Source organism: Amia ocellicauda, chromosome 14, assembly GCF_036373705.1.
Source record: "Amia ocellicauda isolate fAmiCal2 chromosome 14, fAmiCal2.hap1, whole genome shotgun sequence".
Lineage (NCBI taxonomy): Eukaryota > Metazoa > Chordata > Actinopteri > Amiiformes > Amiidae > Amia > Amia ocellicauda.
Window position 1 is genome coordinate 22,180,104 of NC_089863.1, and position 21,207 is coordinate 22,201,310.

Below are 21,207 nucleotides of genomic sequence, written 5' to 3' on the forward strand. Positions count from 1 at the left end.
CATTTAGAAGCATGTGGCCACTACAGTGTCAGGTTTGCAGAATGATTGCCTTCCTGGATGAACTCATCCAAGAAGGCTTCATATGAGAACGTTGTCGGCAGGTTGAAATCCTAGAGATCAATTGATCTTGAGGCTCAGCTTGTCGATCTGCGCTGTATTAGGGATATAGAAGAATTGGTCAATCAGCCCATGAGAGAGATGGTGTGCACGCCAAAACCTAGGAGAGTTGAGACCTTAGAGCAGGACAGCGTAGAGAACTGCTGGGTTACAGTAGGTCGTAACCGCAGAAAAGGGCGTGCACACCCCGTAGAGACACCCCAAGAGCTTGAATTGCCCAACAGGTTCCAACTGCTGGACACCGAGTTGGACAGTGACAGCTCAGAGGGTGATGGGGGGCAGTTGAGCACCAGAGCACCATGGTGCCCAATAATCCCCCAGACGAAGGAGGTAGTTATAGTAGGAGACTCAATTCTTAGAGGTGTAGATCACACAGTGTGTTCTAGTGACATGGAGACCCGCATTGGTATCTTGCCTGCCTGGTGCTCAGGTTGCAGATCTCCCTAAACTAGTAGACGGGCTACTGGCCAAATCCGGGGGGAATCCACTGGTCATGGTCAGGGAGACAGGCAGAGATTAGAAAGTTTAACACGTGGTTGAAAGCTTGGTGTAGGGAAGAGGGGTTTAGGTTTATGGAGCATTGGTCTTTCTTCTGGGATAGATGGGACCTGTACAAACCGGACGGTCTACATCTAAACAGAAGGGGGGCTAATGCATTGGAAGAGCGTATGTGCAGTGAAATTGAGAATCATTTAAACTAGGAACCAGGGGGGCAGGGAGCTTTGACAATGGGAGATGTTCCACTAAGGAAAGGAAACCAAGGCAAACTGCCAGTAGGAAAGTCCTGAAATGTTTGTACCTCAATGCCAGGAGTATAAGGAACAAGATGTTAGACTTGGAAGCCACAGTGCTGGTGTGTGACTATGATGTTGTAGGAGTGACAGAAACATGGCTTACAGAAAATGATGGGGATGAATACAAGTTGGAAGGATACACACAGTTTAGGTGAGACAGGCAAAATCGAAGAGGGGGTGGGGTAGCATTATATGTGAAAAATGACATTGAGGCAGAAGAACTTGTATTAGATCCCAGTAATGGAACAGAATCTTTGTGGGTGAAACGTTTGAACAAGAGATCTGGAGGATTAGCGGTAGGAGTGTGTTACAGGCCACCAAACTCAGATTTTCAGAAAGATGCTGCATTGTACAGTGTAATCAGGACTGCATGTAGCAAGGATGTGGCTGTTATAATGGGGGATTTCAATTTCCCAAACTAAGACTGGGAAAGCCCAGTGGGGACTACAGAAGCAGAAATGGAAATGGTTGAGATGGTAAATGACTGCTTTCTAACTCAATTTGTCAGGGAACCAACCAGAGAGAGCGCATGTATTGACTTGATCTTTTCAAATGACCAAGATAGAGTCAGGGGGACAGTAGTTAGAGAACCAATGGCAAATTGTGATCACAATATGGTTATCTTTGAGGCATTCTTTCAAAAAACAAGGTCCAAGTCTAAAACAATGGTCTACAATTTTAGAAAAGCAAATCTTGAAGATATGAGACTGCACTTAGAAGAGGTAGACTGGAGCACACTGGATACAGAGTTAGTTGAAAATGCATGGGTATATTTTAAGAATATACTAATCGAGGCTCAGGTCCAATTTGTACCAAAACTTAGCAAATTGAGGAACAAAAAACATTGGCCAAAATGGTTTAATAGAGGTATGCAAAAAATATAAAGAGAAAGACAATGTTGTATAGTGCATACAAAAGGGATGGTGACGAAACAAAATACATAGAATATGTTGAGCTGCAAAGAGATCTTTAGAAAGGGATCAGGAAAGCAAAGAGGGAATTAGAAAGAAACATAGCTCTTGGAGCTCAAACCAATGCAAAACTGAGCCAGGAAATTGCAGACCAATCAGTCTGACCTGCATCACCTGTAAAATGTTGGAAAAAATGATTAGACAGAAAATAGAGGCGCATCTCAATGAAAACCATATTCTCGGAGCTAGTCAACATGGGTTTAGACGAGGCAGATCATGTCTTACTAATTTATTAGAATGTTTAGAACATGCAACTGCAGCTGTAGATCACGTGAAAGCATATGATATGATATACTTAGATTTCCAAAAAGCTTTTGATAAGGTTCCACACCAAAGACTGATCCTCAAATTGGAAGCTGTAGGCATTCAGGGTAATGTAAGTAGATGGATTATGAACTGGTTGATGTCTAGGAAACAGAGGGTGTCGATTAGAGGAGTCACTTCTAACTGGAATGAGGTTGTTAGTGGAGTTCCACAGGGATCAGTACTAGGGCCTTTGCTTTTTCTAATCTATATTAATGATCTGGACTCTGGGATAGTTAGCAAACTTGTCAAATTTGCAGATGATACTAAAATAGGTGGCTCAGCAGATACAATCTTGGCAGCACAGGCTATTCAGAGGGACTTAGATAATATTCAGTTGTGGGCTGACACCTGGCAAATGAAATTCAATGTGGACAAGTGCAAGGTAATACATGCAGGTAACAAAAATGTCCACTATAATTACACTATGGGAGGTACAGATCTAGATGAAGTAACGCATGAGAAAGACCTAGGAGTCTATGTGGACTCCTCATTTTCTCCATCCAAGCAATGTGGGGAAGCAATAAAAAAGGCAAACAGAATGCTAGGGTATATTGTCAAAAGTGTAGAATTTAAAACAAGGGCAGTAATGTTAAGACTGTACAATGCGCTAGTTAGACCTCATCTGGAATACTGTGTACAGTTCTGGGCACCACACTTCAAGAAGGATATTGCTGCCTTAGAGGCAGTTCAGAGGAGAGCAACCAGACTTATTCCAGGTCTGAAGGGAAAGTCCTACTCGGAGAGACTGAGGGAACTGAACCTTTTCACCCTGGAACAGAGGAGACTACGTGGGGACTTGATCCAAGTCTTCAAAATCATGAAAGGCATCGACCACATCAAACCAGAGGAGCTTTTCCAGATCAGCAGGGACACACGCACCCGGGGACACAAATGGAAATTGGGCTTCAAGGCATTCAAAACGGAAAACAGGAGACACTTCTTTACACAGAGAGTAGTCACAATCTGGAATAAACTACCCAGCGATGTTGTTTAAGCTGAAAGTTTGGGAACATTTAAAAATGGTCTGGAAAGGATCCTTGGATCACTTCGATATTATTGAACACCAAACGAGCATGAAGAGTCGAATGGTCCCCTCTCGTTTGTAAACTTTCATATGTTCTTAAAAGGGTCTGAAGCAGCATGAAAGAGCACACTAAGCAGCTGAGAACAGACAGAGAGGGGAGTGAATATTGCGCTGGCCGGGTCAACTGCTTGGAAGGCAGCTATGCTAACCACTATACCACCAACACTTGAACAAGAAAAGTCTAGCCGCTGTATTCTGGAATGAAGAAAAAAATGAAACGACAAGGGCAATCAAAGCAAGTAAGACAGTAGGCTGTGTGGCATACGCTAGCCAGAAATCGAACGCAACTCACAAGAACAGGAACCTTGTATGATACCACTACACCACTGGCGCTGCGGGGAAGCTCTAGATTCTGTCACCGAAGCAAATGCACAAGACATATAAAACGCGTCCTCTGGGGCACAATGGTCTTTTAATAATTATCTGTAATAATCTGCAGTCGAACTGCTTAATACGTACCTAGCTAATCACTACATCACAGGCGCATGGTTGTCATTCGGGGAAAATATGTGTTCACGAATGTTCATCGGAGTGGTTGTCATGCTAAGAGGTCAGTTGGAGTAGAGGTAGCTGGCCATGCCGTGCCTCGTTGGCGCAGTAGGTAGCGCGTCAGTCTCATAATCTGAAGGTGGTGAGTTCGACCCTCACACGGGGCAAGCACTCTTCCTTTATCTTTGAGTTCTACCACACTGATCTCCAGCTGCAGAAAAAAGGCGCACACCTGTGCAATAAAGTGGTTGCTTGCGCTGTCTGAAGAAATTCATGGCAAAATGCCAAATCCTGGGATGGAACAAGGGACCTTTAGATGTTCAGTCTATCGCTCCCCCAACTGAGCTACTTCGGCCATTGGTGAGATGACGTCGTGATCCCAAAAGTCAAAGTGAAGGAAGCCCTGGCAGAACACAGTCATTGAAAAGTTCATTGTTTTCCATGACGTCGGCAACGACTCAATTTGATCACTGCAGCACAAGTCAGGATGGCCGAGTGGTGTAAGGTGCTGCGTGCAGGTCATCGTCTCCTGTAGAGGCTTGGCTTTGAATCCCACCTCTGACAAGGGTCCTTTTACCACTCAGGAGCACACACTTACCCGTGCTGGCGACAAGGACAACAAGAGTTGAGGACTGTGTTGAAAACGACATTACACAAAGAATTCAATGTTGAAAGAAATACATCAATACATAAATCAATGGACATGTATTTATTCATTGATTGATTGACTTCAACATGTCTTAATTTAGTCGCTGTACCCACAAAGCAACACTCAGCATAGTGGAGGCTATAGCTCGGCGTTATTGCGTGTACCTTACATGTATCACCCCTGGCACCTGGCCCTGATAACTCCCTACTTTTTGACCACAGTCTGTCTGTGACTTGAACCCGAGAAGTAAAAATGATACACATGGGCGCTTGCAATCTCGTTGTTTCAATCACATATCACAGTGGATGCGTACACACGGTGTTTCTAGGGGATTGCTGGGACAGTAACGAATGTGTTCCTTGCTTTACATGTCATCTAGCGCACAGTAGCTTTTTCTCCTTCTTTTTGACCATTTCATCCACATATTGTGCCTTTGGGGAACGCCTCCGAAACAGATTTAGAATGCTCTGAGATTCAAGAAACAACAGTGCAACTCTTTTCCAGGGTTGTGGGTAACGCGTTACTAAGTAACGCATTACAGTAATGTTATTACTTTTGGTAGTAACGAGTAACGTAACGTAGTATGGTTCCAAAAGGAGTAATAATATTACAGTTACTGATTCCTTTTTTTTGTTCTCGTTACTGCATTACACATTGTAACGATATGGTCTTAATAAGGACAATAAGGACGTCTATGTCGTACATTAAAAATATTAGAAAAACTGTCGTTTGCTGTTACAAATCTGTAGTAAGAGTAATAAGTTAAAGGAGTCAAGTTGAGACATTTAAGATGCAAATCTACTAGCACATATCTTGATGATGATTACAATAATAACAATAATAAAAATAAATAGCAAAGATGTATTTTAGTGTTGCACGTTTTCTTATGGTAACGTAATGCTTGTCTGAGTATAATGTTGTCTATACACGTTTAGCTACTGCTAATATCTCTTAACAGAAACGTGTATTTATTATGCTGTCTCCAATCATCTAAAGCACAAAGAATAAAACAGCCACAAAAGTCCTTTCCACACCAGGCTCTATCGCTCGTAGTGTTGCTTTCTGTCTTCATTTTTAAAACGAAACACAGAACCAAACCCACAATCGCTCCGCTCCTCCCACAACAGGGGGTGGACTTCCGACACTGGCCTGGTTTTCCTGTGGTGCTTTATTAAAACAACAAAAGATAACAGTATGTCTCTGTCATTATCAACTGCTTGTGTTGGTGTAGCTTTGAAATTGTTTATTGAGGTCCCGCAACGTTTGGGGTGTAATGCAGAGTAATGTAAAAGTAAAGTAACTAATTACATTCTCCAGGAAGTAATAAGTAAAGTGTTTAGTTACTTTTGATATGAGTAACGAGTACAATGTAAGACATTACTTTTTGTGAGTAACGACCCCAACACTGCTCTTTTCCTTCTCTTTGGGCTTGTTTGTTTGTTGTTGAAGGAGATACAAAGTTTGAGAGTGTCTCGTTTTATTTCTGAAATATAACTCCCAGAAAGTATGGTCTTTGTGTTCTTGAAATTGAATAACCTCAAAAGAAAGAAATGGTCCAATGAATTGCCGAGGAAAAGTCTAGCCGCTGTATTCTGGAATGAAGAAAAAAATGAAATGACAAGGGCAATCAAAGCAAGTAAGACAGTAGGCTGTGTGGCATACGCTAGCCAGAAATCGAACGCAACTCACAAGAACAGGAACCTTGTATGATACCACTACACCACTGGCGCTGCGGGGAAGCTCTAGATTCTGTCACCGAAGCAAATGCACAAGACATATAAAACGCGTCCCCTGGGGCACAATGGTCTTTTAATAATTATCTGTAATAATCTGCAGTCGAACTGCTTAATACGTACCTAGCTAATCACTACATCACAGGCGCATGGTTGTCATTCGGGGAAAATATGTGTTCACGAATGTTCATCGGAGTGGTTGTCATGCTAAGAGGTCAGTTGGAGTAGAGGGAGCTGGCCATGCCGTGCCTCGTTGGCGCAGTAGTTAGCGCGTCAGTCTCATAATCTGAAGGTGGTGAGTTCGACCCTCACACGGGGCAAGCACTCTTCCTTTATCTTTGAGTTCTACCACACTGATCTCCAGCTGCAGAAAAAAGGCGCACACCTGTGCAATAAAGTGGTTGCTTGCGCTGTCTGAAGAAATTCATGGCAAAATGCCAAATCCTGGGATGTAACAAGGGACCTTTAGATGTTCAGTCTATCGCTCCCCCAACTGAGCTATTTCGGCCATTGGTGAGATGACGTCGTGATCCCAAAAGTCAAAGTGAAGGAAGCCCTGGCAGAACACAGTCATTGAAAAGTTCATTGTTTTCCATGACGTCGGCAACGACTCAATTTGATCAGTGGAACACAAGTCAGGATGGCCGAGTGGTGTAAGGTGCTGCGTGCAGGTCATCGTCTCCTGTAGAGGCTTGGCTTTGAATCCCACCTCTGACAAGGGTCCTTTTACCACTCAGGAGCACACACTTACCCGTGCTGGCGACAAGGACAACAAGAGTTGAGGACTGTGTTGAAAACGACATTACACAAAGAATTCAATGTTGAAAGAAATACATCAATACATAAATCAATGGACATGTATTTATTCATTGATTGATTGACTTCAACATGTCTTAATTTAGTCGCTGTACCCACAAAGCAACACTCAGCATAGTGGAGGCTATAGCTCGGCGTTATTGCGTGTACCTTACATGTATCACCCCTGGCACCTGGCCCTGATAACTCCCTACTTTTTGACCACAGTCTGTCTGTGACTTCAACCCGAGAAGTAAAAATGATGCACATGGGCGCTTGCAATCTCGTAGTTTCAATCACATATCACAGTGGATGCGTACACACGGTGTTTCTCGGAGATTGCTGGGACAGTAACGAATGTGCTCCTTGCTTTACATGTCATCTAGCGCACAGTAGCTTTTTCTCCTTCTTTTTGCCCATATCATCCACATATTGTGCCTTTGGGGAACGCCTCCGAAACAGATTTAGAATGCTTGAGATTTAAGAAACGACAGTGCAACTCTTTTCCAGGGTTGTGGGTAACGCGTTACTAAGTAACGCATTACAGTAATGTTATTACTGTTGGTAGTAACGAGTAACGTAACGTGGTATGGTTCCAAAAGGAGTAATAATATTACAGTTACTGATTCCTTTTTTTTGTTCTCGTTACTGCATTACACATTGTAACGATATGGTCTTAATAAGGACGATAAGGACGTCTATGTCGTACATTAAAAATATTAGAAAAACTGTCGTTTGCAGTTACAAATCTGTAGTAAGAGTAATAAGTTAAAGGAGTCAAGTTGAGACATTTAAGATGCAGATCTACTAGCACATATCTTGATGATGATTACAATAATAACAATAATAAAAATAAATAGCAAAGATGTATTTTAGTGTTGCACGTTTTCTTATGGTAACGTAATGCTTGTCTGAGTATAATGTTGTCTATACACGTTTAGCTACTGCTAATATCTCTTAACAGAAACGTGTATTTATTATGCTGTCTCCAATCATCTAAAGCACAAAGAATAAAACAGCCACAAAAGTCCTTTCCACACCAGGCTCTATCGCTCGTAGTGTTGCTTTCTGTCTTCATTTTTAAAACGAAACACAAAACCAAACCCACAATCGCTCCGCTCCTCCCACAACAGGGGGTGGACTTCCGACACTGGCCTGGTTTTCCTGTGGCGCTTTATTAAAACAACAAAAGATAACAGTATGTCTCTGTCATTATCAACTGCTTGTGTTGGTGTAGCTTTGAAATTGTTTATTGAGGTCCCGCAACGTTTGGGGTGTAATGCAGAGTAATGTAAAAGTAAAGTAACTAATTACATTCTCCAGGAAGTAATAAGTAAAGTGTTTAGTTACTTTTGATTTGAGTAACGAGTACAATGTAAGACATTACTTTTTGTGAGTAACGACCCCAAACACTGCTCTTTTCCTTCTCTTTTGGCTTGTTTGTTTGTTGTTGAAGGAGATACAAAGTTTGAGAGTGTCTCGTTTTATTTCTGAAATATAACTCCCAGAAAGTATGGTCTTTGTGTTCTTGAAATTGAATAACCTCAAAAGAAAGAAATGGTCCAATGAATTGCCGAAGAAAAGTCTAGCCGCTGTATTCTGGAATGAAGAAAAAAATGAAATGACAAGGGCAATCAAAGCAAGTAAGACAGTAGGCATACGCTAGCCAGAAATCGAACGCAACTCACAAGAACAGGAACCTTGTATGATACCACTACACCACTGGCGCTGCGGGGAAGCTCTAGATTCTGTCACCGAAGCAAATGCACAAGACATATAAAACGCGTCGCCTGGGGCACAATGGTCTTTTAATAATTATCTGTAATAATCTGCAGTCGAACTGCTTAATACATACCTAGCTAATCACTACATCACAGGCGCATGGTTGTCATTCGGGGAAAATATGTGTTCACGAATGTTCATCGGAGTGGTTGTCATGCTAAGAGGTCAGTTGGAGTAGAGGGAGCTGGCCAATGCGTGCCTTGTTGGCGCAGTAGGTAGCGCGTCAGTCTCATAATCTGAAGGTGGTGAGTTTGACCCTCACATGGGGCAAGCACTCTTCCTTTATCTTTGAGTTCTACCACACTGATCTCCAGCTGCAGAAAAAAGGCGCACACCTGTGCAATAAAGTGGTTGCTTGCGCTGTCTGAAGAAATTCATGGCAAAATGCCAAATCCTGGGATGGAACAAGGGACCTTTAGATGTTCAGTCTATCGCTCCCCCAACTGAGCTATTTCGGCCATTGGTGAGATGACGTCGTGATCCCAAAAGTCAAAGTGAAGGAAGCCCTGGCAGAACACAGTCATTGAAAAGTTCATTGTTTTCCATGACGTCGGCAACGACTCAATTTGATCACCGCAACACAAGTCAGGATGGCCGAGTGGTGTAAGGTGCTGCGTGCAGGTCATCGTCTCCTGTAGAGGCTTGGCTTTGAATCCCACCTCTGACAAGGGTCCTTTTACCACTCAGGAGCACACACTTACCCGTGCTGGCGACAAGGACAACAAGAGTTGAGGACTGTGTTGAAAACGACATTACACAAAGAATTCAATGTTGAAAGAAATACATCAATACATAAATCAATGGACATGTATTTATTCATTGATTGATTGACTTCAACATGTCTTAATTTAGTCGCTGTACCCACAAAGCAACACTCAGCATAGTGGAGGCTATAGCTCGGCGTTATTGCGTGTACCTTACATGTATCACCCCTGGCACCTGGCCCTGATAACTCCCTACTTTTTGACCACAGTCTGTCTGTGACTTGAACCCGAGAAGTAAAAATGATGCACATGGGCGCTTGCAATCTCGTTGTTTCAATCACATATCACAGTGGATGCGTACACACGGTGTTTCTCGGAGATTGCTGGGACAGTAACGAATGTGTTCCTTGCTTTACATGTCATCTAGCGCACAGTAGCTTTTTCTCCTTCTTTTTGCCCATATCATCCACATATTGTGCCTTTGGGGAACGCCTCCGAAACAGATTTAGAATGCCCTGAGATTCAAGAAACGACAGTGCAACTCTTTTCCAGGGTTGTGGGTAACGCGTTACTAAGTAACGCATTACAGTAATGTTATTACTTTTGGTAGTAACGAGTAACATAACATGGTATGGTTCCAAAAGGAGTAATAATATTACAGTTACTGATTCCTTTTTTTTGTTCTCGTTACTGCATTACACATTGTAACGATATGGTCTTAATAAGGACGATAAGGACGTCTATGTCGTACATTAAAAATATTAGAAAAACTGTCGTTTGCAGTTACAAATCTGTAGTAAGAGTAATAAGTTAAAGGAGTCAAGTTGAGACATTTAAGATGCAGATCTACTAGCACATATCTTGATGATGATTACAATAATAACAATAATAAAAATAAATAGCAAAGATGTATTTTAGTGTTGCACGTTTTCTTATGGTAACGTAATGCTTGTCTGAGTATAATGTTGTCTATACACATTTAGCTACTGCTAATATCTCTTAACAGAAACGTGTATTTATTATGCTGTCTCCAATCATCTAAAGCACAAAGAATAAAACAGCCACAAAAGTCCTTTCCACACCAGGCTCTATCGCTCGTAGTGTTGCTTTCTGTCTTCATTTTTAAAATGAAACACAAAACCAAACCCACAATCGCTCCGCTCCTCCCACAACAGGGGGTGGGCTTCCGACACTGGCCTGGTTTTCCTGTGGCGCTTTATTAAAACAACAAAAGATAACAGTATGTCTCTGTCATTATCAACTGCTTGTGTTGGTGTAGCTTTGAAATTGTTTATTGAGGTCCCGCAACGTTTGGGGTGTAATGCAGAGTAATGTAAAAGTAAAGTAACTAATTACATTCTCCAGGAAGTAATAAGTAAAGTGTTTAGTTACTTTTGATATGAGTAACGAGTACAATGTAAGACATTACTTTTTGTGAGAAACGACCCCAACACTGCTCTTTTCCTTCTCTTTTGGTTTGTTTGTTTGTTGTTGAAGGAGATACAAAGTTTGAGAGTGTCTCGTTTTATTTCTGAAATATAACTCCCAGAAAGTATGGTCTTTGTGTTCTTGAAATTGAATAACCTCAAAAGAAAGAAATGGTCCAATGAATTGCCAAGGAAAAGTCTAGCCGCTGTATTCTGGAATGAAGAAAAAAATGAAATGACAAGGGCAATCAAAGCAAGTAAGACAGTAGGCTGTGTGGCATACGCTAGCCAGAAATCGAACGCAACTCACAAGAACAGGAACCTTGTATGATACCACTACACCACTGGCGCTGCGGGGAAGCTCTAGATTCTGTCACCGAAGCAAATGCACAAGACATATAAAACGCGTCCCCTGGGGCACAATGGTCTTTTAATAATTATCTGTAATAATCTGCAGTCGAACTGCTTAATACGTACCTAGCTAATCACTACATCACAGGCGCATGGTTGTCATTCGGGGAAAATATGTGTTCACGAATGTTCATCGGAGTGGTTGTCATGCTAAGAGGTCAGTTGGAGTAGAGGGAGCTGGCCATGCCGTGCCTCGTTGGCGCAGTAGGTAGCGCGTCAGTCTCATAATCTGAAGGTGGTGAGTTCGACCCTCACACGGGGCAAGCACTCTTCCTTTATCTTTGAGTTCTACCACACTAATCTCCAGCTGCAGAAAAAAGGCGCACACCTGTGCAATAAAGTGGTTGCTTGCGCTGTCTGAAGAAATTCATGGCAAAATGCCAAATCCTGGGATGGAACAAGGGACCTTTAGATGTTCAGTCTATCGCTCCCCCAACTGAGCTATTTCGGCCATTGGTGAGATGACGTCGTGATCCCAAAAGTCAAAGTGAAGGAAGCCCTGGCAGAACACAGTCATTGAAAAGTTCATTGTTTTCCATGACGTCGGCAACGACTCAATTTGATCACTGCAGCACAAGTCAGGATGGCCGAGTGGTGTAAGGTGCTGCGTGCAGGTCATCGTCTCCTGTAGATGCTTGGCTTTGAATCCCACCTCTGACAAGGGTCCTTTTACCACTCAGGAGCACACACTTACCCGTGCTGGCGACAAGGACAACAAGAGTTGAGGACTGTGTTGAAAACGACATTACACAAAGAATTCAATGTTGAAAGAAATACATCAATACATAAATCAATGGACATGTATTTATTCATTGATTGATTGACTTCAACATGTCTTAATTTAGTCGCTGTACCCACAAAGCAACACTCAGCATAGTGGAGGCTATAGCTCGGCGTTATTGCGTGTACCTTACATGTATCACCCCTGGCACCTGGCCCTGATAACTCCCTACTTTTTGACCACAGTCTGTCTGTGACTTGAACCCGAGAAGTAAAAATGATGCACATGGGCGCTTGCAATCTCGTTGTTTCAATCACATATCACAGTGGATGCGTACACACGGTGTTTCTCGGAGATTGCTGGGACATTAACGAATGTGTTCCTTGCTTTACATGTCATCTAGCGCACAGTAGCTTTTTCTCCTTCTTTTTGCCCATATCATCCACATATTGTGCCTTTGGGAAACGCCTCCGAAACAGATTTAGAATGCCCTGAGATTCAAGAAACGACAGTGCAACTCTTTCCAGGGTTGTGGGTAACGCGTTACTAAGTCTGAGTTGTAGAACCACGTGGGAAATTAGTGGAGAAGTCGCGGAGATAAAGCAAATAGAACTTTAATGGAGCCGGCTCGGAAGCTCCACGTCAGAAATAATTCCTTCAGTGAGACTTAATGTTTACAAACATGAGTACAACTTTATAGGAAAAATGACGTAACATCTTATGGCCGTTCATCCAATCAGAAGATACAGGTCCGGGTCCGTTTTACGATCTGTCCTCCCGTGAAGAGGTGATGGATCCAAAGCAGATGTCCGTCTTTGATGTGCACTAGGAAGATGCGATCCCACGGTCGTCATTTACCTAGTGTCAATCGTTCTTTAACAGAAACAATTCCTGCCTATCTGGAGAAACGATTAAGTCATAAACAAATTCTCAGGAGACAGCTCTAGGCTATTTCGGCACTGTGTAATCTTTCATTACTGACAGGAGTTTCTAACAAATCGACCTTGTTGACCCTTTACTTGTCCTGCTAAATCGAATGTGCTCAGTCTGTATACAAAACTACTTCTAATGCTAGTATTAATATAAAACATTATATAATAATCACAAAACACTTTCTTCAACTTCCAAATAGAGTCTTCAGAGAGTTAGTTGAAAATGCATGGGTATATTTTAAGAATATACTACACGAGGCTCAGGAACAATTTGTACCAAAACTTAGCAAATTGAGGAACAAAAAACATTGGCCAAAATGGTTTAATAGAGGTATGCAAAAAATATAAAGAGGAAGACAATGTTGTATAGCACATACAAAAGGGATGGTGACGAAACAAAATACATAGAATATGTTGAGCTGCAAAGAGATCTTAAGAAAGGGATCAGGAAAGCAAAGAGGGAATTAGAAAGAAAAATAGCTCTTGGAGCTCAAACCAATGCAAAGAGCTTTTTTCAATATCACAACAGCAAGCGGTTAATAAAGGAGGAGGTGAAACAGATAAAGGGCAAAAACGGAGGTATCTTGGAAAACGAACAAGATGTGGCACATATTCTAAATGAGTATTTCACAGAGGTTTTTACAAAAGAAAAAACAGATGACATGCCACAGGTTGACAATCAGTCCAGTCAATCCCTAAGAGAGATCAGGATAAATGAGGAGGAGGTACTAAAGGGACTAGCAGAATTAAAAACAAACAAATCACCTGGGCCAGATGGGATATTTCCAACAGTACTTCAAGAAAATAGGTGGCTCAGCAGATACAATCTTGGCAGCACAGGCTATTCAGAGGAACTTAGATAATATTCAGTTGTGGGCTGACACCTGGCAAATGCAATTCAATGTGGACAAGTGCAAGGTAATACATGCAGGTAACAAAAATGTCCACTATAATTACACTATGGGAGGTACAAATCTACATGAAGTAACGCATGAGAAAGACCTAGGAGTCTATGTGGACTCCTCACTTTCTCCATCCAAGCAATGTGGGGAAGCAATAAAGAAGGCAAACAGAATGCTAGGGTATATTGTCAAAAGTGTAGAATTTAAAACAAGGGCAGTCATGTTAAGACTGTACAATGCGCTAGTTAGACCTCATCTGGAATACTGTGTACAGTTCTGGGCACCACACTTCAAAAAGGATATTGCTGCCTTAGAGGCAGTTCAGAGGAGAGCAACCAGACTTATTCCAGGTCTTCAAGGGAAAGTCCTACTCGGAGAGACTGAGAGAACTGAACCTTTTCACCCTGGTACAGAGGAGACTACCCGGGGACAGAAATGGAAATTGGGCTTCAAGGCATTCAAAACGGAAAACAGGAGACACTTCTTTACACAGAGAGTAGTCACAATCTGGAATAAACTACCCAGCGATGTGGTTGAAGCTGAAAGTTTGGGAACATTTAAAAATGGTCTGGAATGGATCCTTGGATCACTTCGATATTAATGAACACCAAACGAGCAAGATGGGTCGAATGGTCCCCTCTCGTTTGTTAACTCCCTTATGTTCTTAAAAGTGTCTGAAGCAGCATGAAAGAGCACACAAGGCAGCTGAGAACAGACAGAGAGGGGAGTGTATATTGCGTTGGCCGGTAATCAAACCCGTGTCAACTGCTTGGAAGGCAGCTATGCTAACCACTATACCACCAACGCTTAGAAACTGCTTCCCCACAATATCTCACTGTGGTAGAACATGATTCCAGGATTGCAAAGTGGCAGGCAATTTGTTTTCCAAATTGCAATCGGTGAACATTTGGGAAGCCCTGCGATATCTGCAGTTTCCTGTTCCTGAGTGCGGAAGGAAAATGTCCATTAGCATCTTTCCAGATTGCACTTTATTCAGACCTTTCCGAAATGAAACAAAACCAAAGTTGAAACATAGAAGAGGATGGTTTTAATCCATCGACCTCTGGGTTATGGGCCCAGCACGCTTCCGCTGCGCCACTCTGCTCCTTGGGCACTCATCCACCTGTTAACGTCACAGCCACTCCTATATTGCATATTGCAAGCAATACAAGTTTGCAAAGCCCTGCGTTATTTCCACTTTCCTGTTCAAGACTGCACACCGAGCTTCTCCATGCGCTGGAGCAGCTTTCCAGGTTTCAGTGCCTTCACATTTCACCCTGTATGTGCTGTGGGAAGCATCATGTCAATTGTTTTGAACTAAGCGGATCGGGGCTCAGTCTGAGCTCAGATCCGAGCTTAAAAATGACAGTGCTTCTGAGCAGCTGGGACTCAAAGCCACACTCCCTGGCTTAGGAACCCAGTGTCTGATCCACTAGGACACGGGGGCTCAGCCAGACAGTATCGGAAAATGGAAATAAATAAATAAATAAATAAATAAATAAATAAATAAAAAGATGCTGCGCGTTACACAATAGACACCAGGTAAAGAAGTGAATAGTTACAGGAACTGTCACGTAAGCTCCTCAACTTGAAACGGGCACATACGAACTCCTGTGAAATAACACGAGATGGATAACTACCCCTTCTCTGCTGCAGCAGAATGTGACTACCTATTGCGCAGATTACAATCAAATCAAGAAAGAGAGCGGGCTGATAATAACCTCAAAAGAAAGAAATGAAAATTCAGTCAATTGCTAAAGAAGAGTCTTGCCGCTGCATTCTGGAATGAAGAAAAGAATGAAATGACAAGTACAATCAAATCAAGAAAGAGAGCGGGCTGTGTCGGATGCGCCAGCCGGGAATCGAACCAGAGTCACAAGAATGGGACTCTTGTATGATACCACTACACCACTGGCGCTGCTGGGGAAGCTCTGGCTTGCGTCCTTGAAGCAAATTCATAGAAAGCGTCCCATGTGGCAAGATGATGTCTTAATGATTATTTTTATTAGTCTGTTGTCGATCTGCTTAATACGTACCTAGCCAATCACTACATCACAGGTGCAGAGACAATCAGTATGAAGGCGAACACGATTTCGTTAACGTGTGCCCATTTACAAGTTTAATGAATGTATACATAAATAAAGCAGATCTGGGTTTTCCTCTGAAACATTAAGGACTGGTTTCATAAATGCGTCCATAAGTCCATAAACGCCACGAGTGCAACTCTATTGTAGCTGCTGTTACTGTACAATTCATCGTGATACGTGTGTGTTTTATTTCAGCTGTAACTCGCCCTGGTTAAGCACGTCTACGGTGTAATTTAAAAATATTACAGAAATTGTCGATTGCAGTTACAAATCTGTAGTAAGAGTAATACGTTAAGGGAGTCAAGTTCAGCAATTTAAAATACAAATCTACTAGCACATATCTTGATAAAAATTACAATAATAACAATAATAATAATACATAGCAAATATTTATTTTAGTGTTGCACATGGAAAGTTTTCTTACAGTAACTTCTGAATATAATGTTGTCTATACCCTTTTAGCTATTCGTAATATCTCTTAACAGAAACGTGTATTTATTATGCTGTCTCCAATCATCTAAAGCACAAAGAATAAAACAGCCACAAAAGTCCTTTCCACACCAGGCTCTATCGCTCGTAGTGTTACTTTCTGTCTTCATTTTTAAAACGAAACACAAAACCAAACCCACAATCGCTCCGCTGCTCCCACAACAGGGGGTGGACTTCCGACACTGGCCTGGTTTTCCTGTGGCGCTTTATTAAAACAACAAAAGATAACAGTATGTCTCTGTCATTATCAAGTGCTTGTGTTGGTGTAGCTTTGAAATTGTTTATTGAGGTCCCGCAACGTTTGGGGTGTAATGCAGAGTAATGTAAAAGTAAAGTAACTAATTACATTCTCCAGGAAGTAATAAGTAAAGTGTTTAGTTACTTTTGATATGAGTAACAAGTACAATGTAAGACATTACTTTTTGTGAGTAACGACCCCAACACTGCTCTTTTCCTTCTCTTTTGGCTTGTTTGTTTGTTGTTGAAGGAGATACAAAGTTTGAGAGTGTCTCGTTTTATTTCTGAAATATAACTCCCAGAAAGTATGGTCTTTGTGTTCTTGAAATTGAATAACCTCAAAAGAAAGAAATGGTCCAATGAATTGCCGAGGAAAAGTCTAGCCGCTGTATTCTGGAATGAAGAAAAAAATGAAATGACAAGGGCAATCAAAGCAAGTAAGACAGTAGGCTGTGTGGCATACGCTAGCCAGAAATCGAACGCAACTCACAAGAACAGGAACCTTGTATGATACCACTGGCGCTGCGGGGAAGCTCTAGATTCTGTCACCAAAGCAAATGCACAAGACATATAAAACGCGTCCCCTGGGGCACAATGGTCTTTTAATAATTATCTGTAATAATCTGCAGTCAAACTGCTTAATACGTACCTAGCTAATCACTACATCACAGGCGCATGGTTGTCATTCAGGCAAAATATGTGTTCACGAATGTTCATCGGAGTGGTTGTCATGCTAAGAGGTCAGTTGGAGTAGAGGTAGCTGGCCATGCCGTGCCTCGTTGGCGCAGTAGGTAGCGCGTCAGTCTCATAATCTGAAGGTGGTGAGTTCGACCCTCACACGGGGCAAGCACTCTTCCTTTATCTTTGAGTTCTACCACACTGATCTCCAGCTGCAGAAAAAAGGCGCACACCTGTGCAATAAAGTGGTTGCTTGCGCTGTCTGAAGAAATTCTTGGCAAAATGCCAAATCCTGGGATGGAACAAGGGACCTTTAGATGTTCAGTCTATCGCTCCCCCAACTGAGCTATTTCGGCCATTGGTGAGATGACGTCGTGATCCCAAAAGTCAAAGTGAAGGAAGCCCTGGCAGAACACAGTCATTGAAAAGTTCATTGTTTTCCATGACGTCGGCAACGACTCAATTTGATCACTGCAGCACAAGTCAGGATGGCCGAGTGGTGTAAGGTGCTGCGTTCAGGTCATCATCTCCTGTAGAGGCTTTGCTTTGAATCCCACCTCTGACAAGGGTCCTTTTACCACTCAGGAGCACACACTTACCCGTGCTGGCGACAAGGACAACAAGAGTTGAGGACTGTGTTGAAAACGACATTACACAAAGAATTCAATGTTGAAAGAAATACATCAATACATAAATCAATGGACATGTATTTATTCATTGATTGATTGACTTCAACATGTCTTAATTTAGTCGCTGTACCCACAAAGCAACACTCAGCATAGTGGAGGCTATAGCTCGGCGTTATTGCGTGTACCTTACATGTATCACCCCTGGCAACCGGCCCTGATAACTCCCTACTTTTTGACCACAGTCTGTCTGTGACTTGAACCCGAGAAGTAAAAATGATGCACATGGGCGCTTGCAATCTCGTTGTTTCAATCACATATCACAGTGGATGCGTACACACGGTGTTTCTCGGAGATTGCTGGGACAGTAACGAATGTGTTCCTTGCTTTACATGTCATCTTGCGCATAGTAGCTTTTTCTCCTTCTTTTTGCCCATATCATCCACATATTGTGCCTTTGGGGAACGCCTCTGAAACAGATTTAGAATGCTCTGAGATTCAAGAAACGACAGTGCAACTCTTTTCCAGGGTTGTGGGTAACGCGTTACTAAGTAACGCATTACAGTAATGTTATTACTTTTGGTAGTAACGAGTAACGTAACGTGGTATGGTTCCAAAAGGAGTAATAGTATTACAGTTACTGATTCCTTTTTTTTGTTCTCGTTACTGCATTACACATTGTAACGATATGGTCTTAATAAGGACGATAAGGACGTCTATGTCGTACATTAAAAATATTAGAAAAACTGTCGTTTGCAGTTACAAATCTGTAGTAAGAGTAATAAGTTAAAGGAGTCAAGTTGAGACATGTAAGATGCAGATCTACTAGCACATATCTTGATGATGATTACATAATAACAATAATAAAAATAAATAGCAAAGATGTATTTTAGTGTTGCACGTTTTCTTATGGTAACGTAATGCTTGTCTGAGTATAATGTTGTCTATACACGTTTAGCTGCTGCTAATATCTCTTAACAGAAACGTGTATTTATTATGCTGTCTCCAATCATCTAAAGCACAAAGAATAAAACAGCCACAAAAGTCCTTTCCACACCAGGCTCTATCGCTCGTAGTGTTGCTTTCTGTCTTCATTTTTAAAACGAAACACAAAACCAAACCCACAATCGCTCCGCTCCTCCCACAACAGGGGGTGGACTTCCGACACTGGCCTGGTTTTCCTGTGGCGCTTTATTAAAACAACAAAAGATAACAGTATGTCTCTGTCATTATCAACTGCTTGTGTTGGTGTAGCTTTGAAATTGTTTATTGAGGTCCCGCAACGTTTGGGGTGTAATGCAGAGTAATGTAAAAGTAAAGTAACTAATTACATTCTCCAGGAAGTAATAAGTAAAGTGTTTAGTTACTTTTGATATGAGTAACGAGTACAATGTAAGACATTACTTTTTGTGAGTAACGACCCCAACACTGCTCTTTTCCTTCTCTTTTGGCTTGTTTGTTTGTTGTTGAAGGAGATACAAAGTTTGAGAGTGTCTCGTTTTATTTCTGAAATATAACTCCCAGAAAGTATGGTCTTTGTGTTCTTGAAATTGAATAACCTCAAAAGAAAGAAATGGTCCAATGAATTGCCGAGGAAAAGTCTAGCCGCTGTATTCTGGAATGAAGAAAAAAATGAAATGACAAGGGCAATCAAAGCAAGTAAGACAGTAGGCTGGTTGGCATACGCTAGCCAGAAATCGAACGCAACTCACAAGAACAGGAACCTTGTATGATACCACTACACCACTGGCGCTGCGGGGAAGCTCTAGATTCTGTCACCGAAGCAAATGCACAAGACATATAAAACGCGTCCCCTGGGGCACAATGGTCTTTTAATAATTATCTGTAATAATCTGCAGTCGAACTGCTTAATACGTACCTAGCTAATCACTACATCACAGGCGCATGGTTGTCATTCGGGGAAAATATGTGTTCACGAATGTTCATCGGAGTGGTTGTCATGCTAAGAGGTCAGTTGGAGTAGAGGGAGCTGGCCATGCCGTGCCTCGTTGGCGCAGTAGGTAGCGCGTCAGTCTCATAATCTGAAGGTGGTGAGTTCGACCCTCACACGGGGCAAGCACTCTTCCTTTATCTTTGAGTTCTACCACACTGATCTCCAGAAATTCATTGCAAAATGCCAAATCCTGGGATGGAACAAGGGACCTTTAGATGTTCAGTCTATCGCTCCCCCAACTGAGCTATTTCGGCCATTGGTGAGATGACGTCGTGATCCCAAAAGTCAAAGTGAAGGAAGCCCTGGCAGAACACAGTCATTGAAAAGTTCATTGTTTTCCATGACGTCTGCAAGGACTCAATTTGATCAGTGGAACACAAGTCAGGATGGCCGAGTGCTGTAAGGTGCTGCGTGCAGGTCATCGTCTCCTGTAGATGCTTGGCTTTGAATCCCACCTCTGACATGGGTCCTTTTACCACTCAGGAGCACACACTTACCCGTGCTGGCGACAAGGACAACAAGAGTTGAGGACTGTGTTGAAAACGACATTACACAAAGAATTCAATGTTGAAAGAAATACATCAATACATAAATCAATGGACATGTATTTATTCATTGATTGATTGACTTCAACATGTCTTAATTTAGTCGCTGTACCCACAAAGCAACACTCAGCATAGTGGAGGCTATAGCTCGGCGTTATTGCGTGTACCTTACATGTATCACCCCTGGCACCTGGCCCTGATAACTCCCTACTTTTTGACCACAGTCTGTCTGTGACTTGAACCCGAGAAGTAAAAATGATGCACATGGGCGCTTGCAATCTCGTTGTTTCAATCACATATCACAGTGGATGCGTACACACGGTGTTTCTCGGAGATTGCTGGGACAGTAACGAATGTGTTCCTTGCTTTACATGTCATCTAGCGCACAGTAGCTTTTTCTCCTTCTTTTTGCCCATATCATCCACATATTGTGCCTTTGGGGAACGCCTCCGAAATAGATTTAGAATGCTCTGAGATTCAAGAAACGACAGTGCAACTCTTTTCCAGGGTTGTGGCTAACGCGTTACTAAGTCTGAGTTGTAGAACCACGTGGGAAATTAGTGGAGAAGTCGCGGAGATAAAGCAAATAGAACTTTAATGGAGCCGGCTCGGAAGCTCCATGTCAGAAATAATTCCTTCAGTGAGACTTAATGTTTACAAACATGAGTACAACTTTATAGGAAAAATGACGTAACATCTTATGGCCGTTCATCCAATCAGAAGATACAGGTCCGGGTCCGTTTTACGATCTGTCCTCCCGTGTAGAGGTGATGG

At 42.2% G+C, this 21,207-nt stretch overlaps 6 non-coding genes across 6 annotated transcripts; all 6 read left to right on the forward strand.

Moving 5' to 3' along the window:
- Positions 1-3,855: 3,855 nt before the first annotated feature.
- On the forward strand, positions 3,856-3,928 carry trnam-cau (transfer RNA methionine (anticodon CAU)). Its single transcript has one exon. It is a non-coding gene; the product is annotated as a tRNA-Met (tRNA).
- A 2,462-nt stretch (positions 3,929-6,390) lies between these two features.
- Positions 6,391-6,463, forward strand: trnam-cau (transfer RNA methionine (anticodon CAU)). The gene has a single exon. It is a non-coding gene; the product is annotated as a tRNA-Met (tRNA).
- A 2,454-nt stretch (positions 6,464-8,917) lies between these two features.
- trnam-cau (transfer RNA methionine (anticodon CAU)) lies at positions 8,918-8,990 on the forward strand. Its single transcript has one exon. It is a non-coding gene; the product is annotated as a tRNA-Met (tRNA).
- A 2,462-nt stretch (positions 8,991-11,452) lies between these two features.
- On the forward strand, positions 11,453-11,525 carry trnam-cau (transfer RNA methionine (anticodon CAU)). The gene has a single exon. It is a non-coding gene; the product is annotated as a tRNA-Met (tRNA).
- Positions 11,526-17,403: 5,878 nt separating this feature from the next.
- On the forward strand, positions 17,404-17,476 carry trnam-cau (transfer RNA methionine (anticodon CAU)). The gene has a single exon. It is a non-coding gene; the product is annotated as a tRNA-Met (tRNA).
- A 2,461-nt stretch (positions 17,477-19,937) lies between these two features.
- Positions 19,938-20,010, forward strand: trnam-cau (transfer RNA methionine (anticodon CAU)). Its single transcript has one exon. It is a non-coding gene; the product is annotated as a tRNA-Met (tRNA).
- The last annotated feature ends 1,197 nt before the right edge of the window (positions 20,011-21,207 follow it).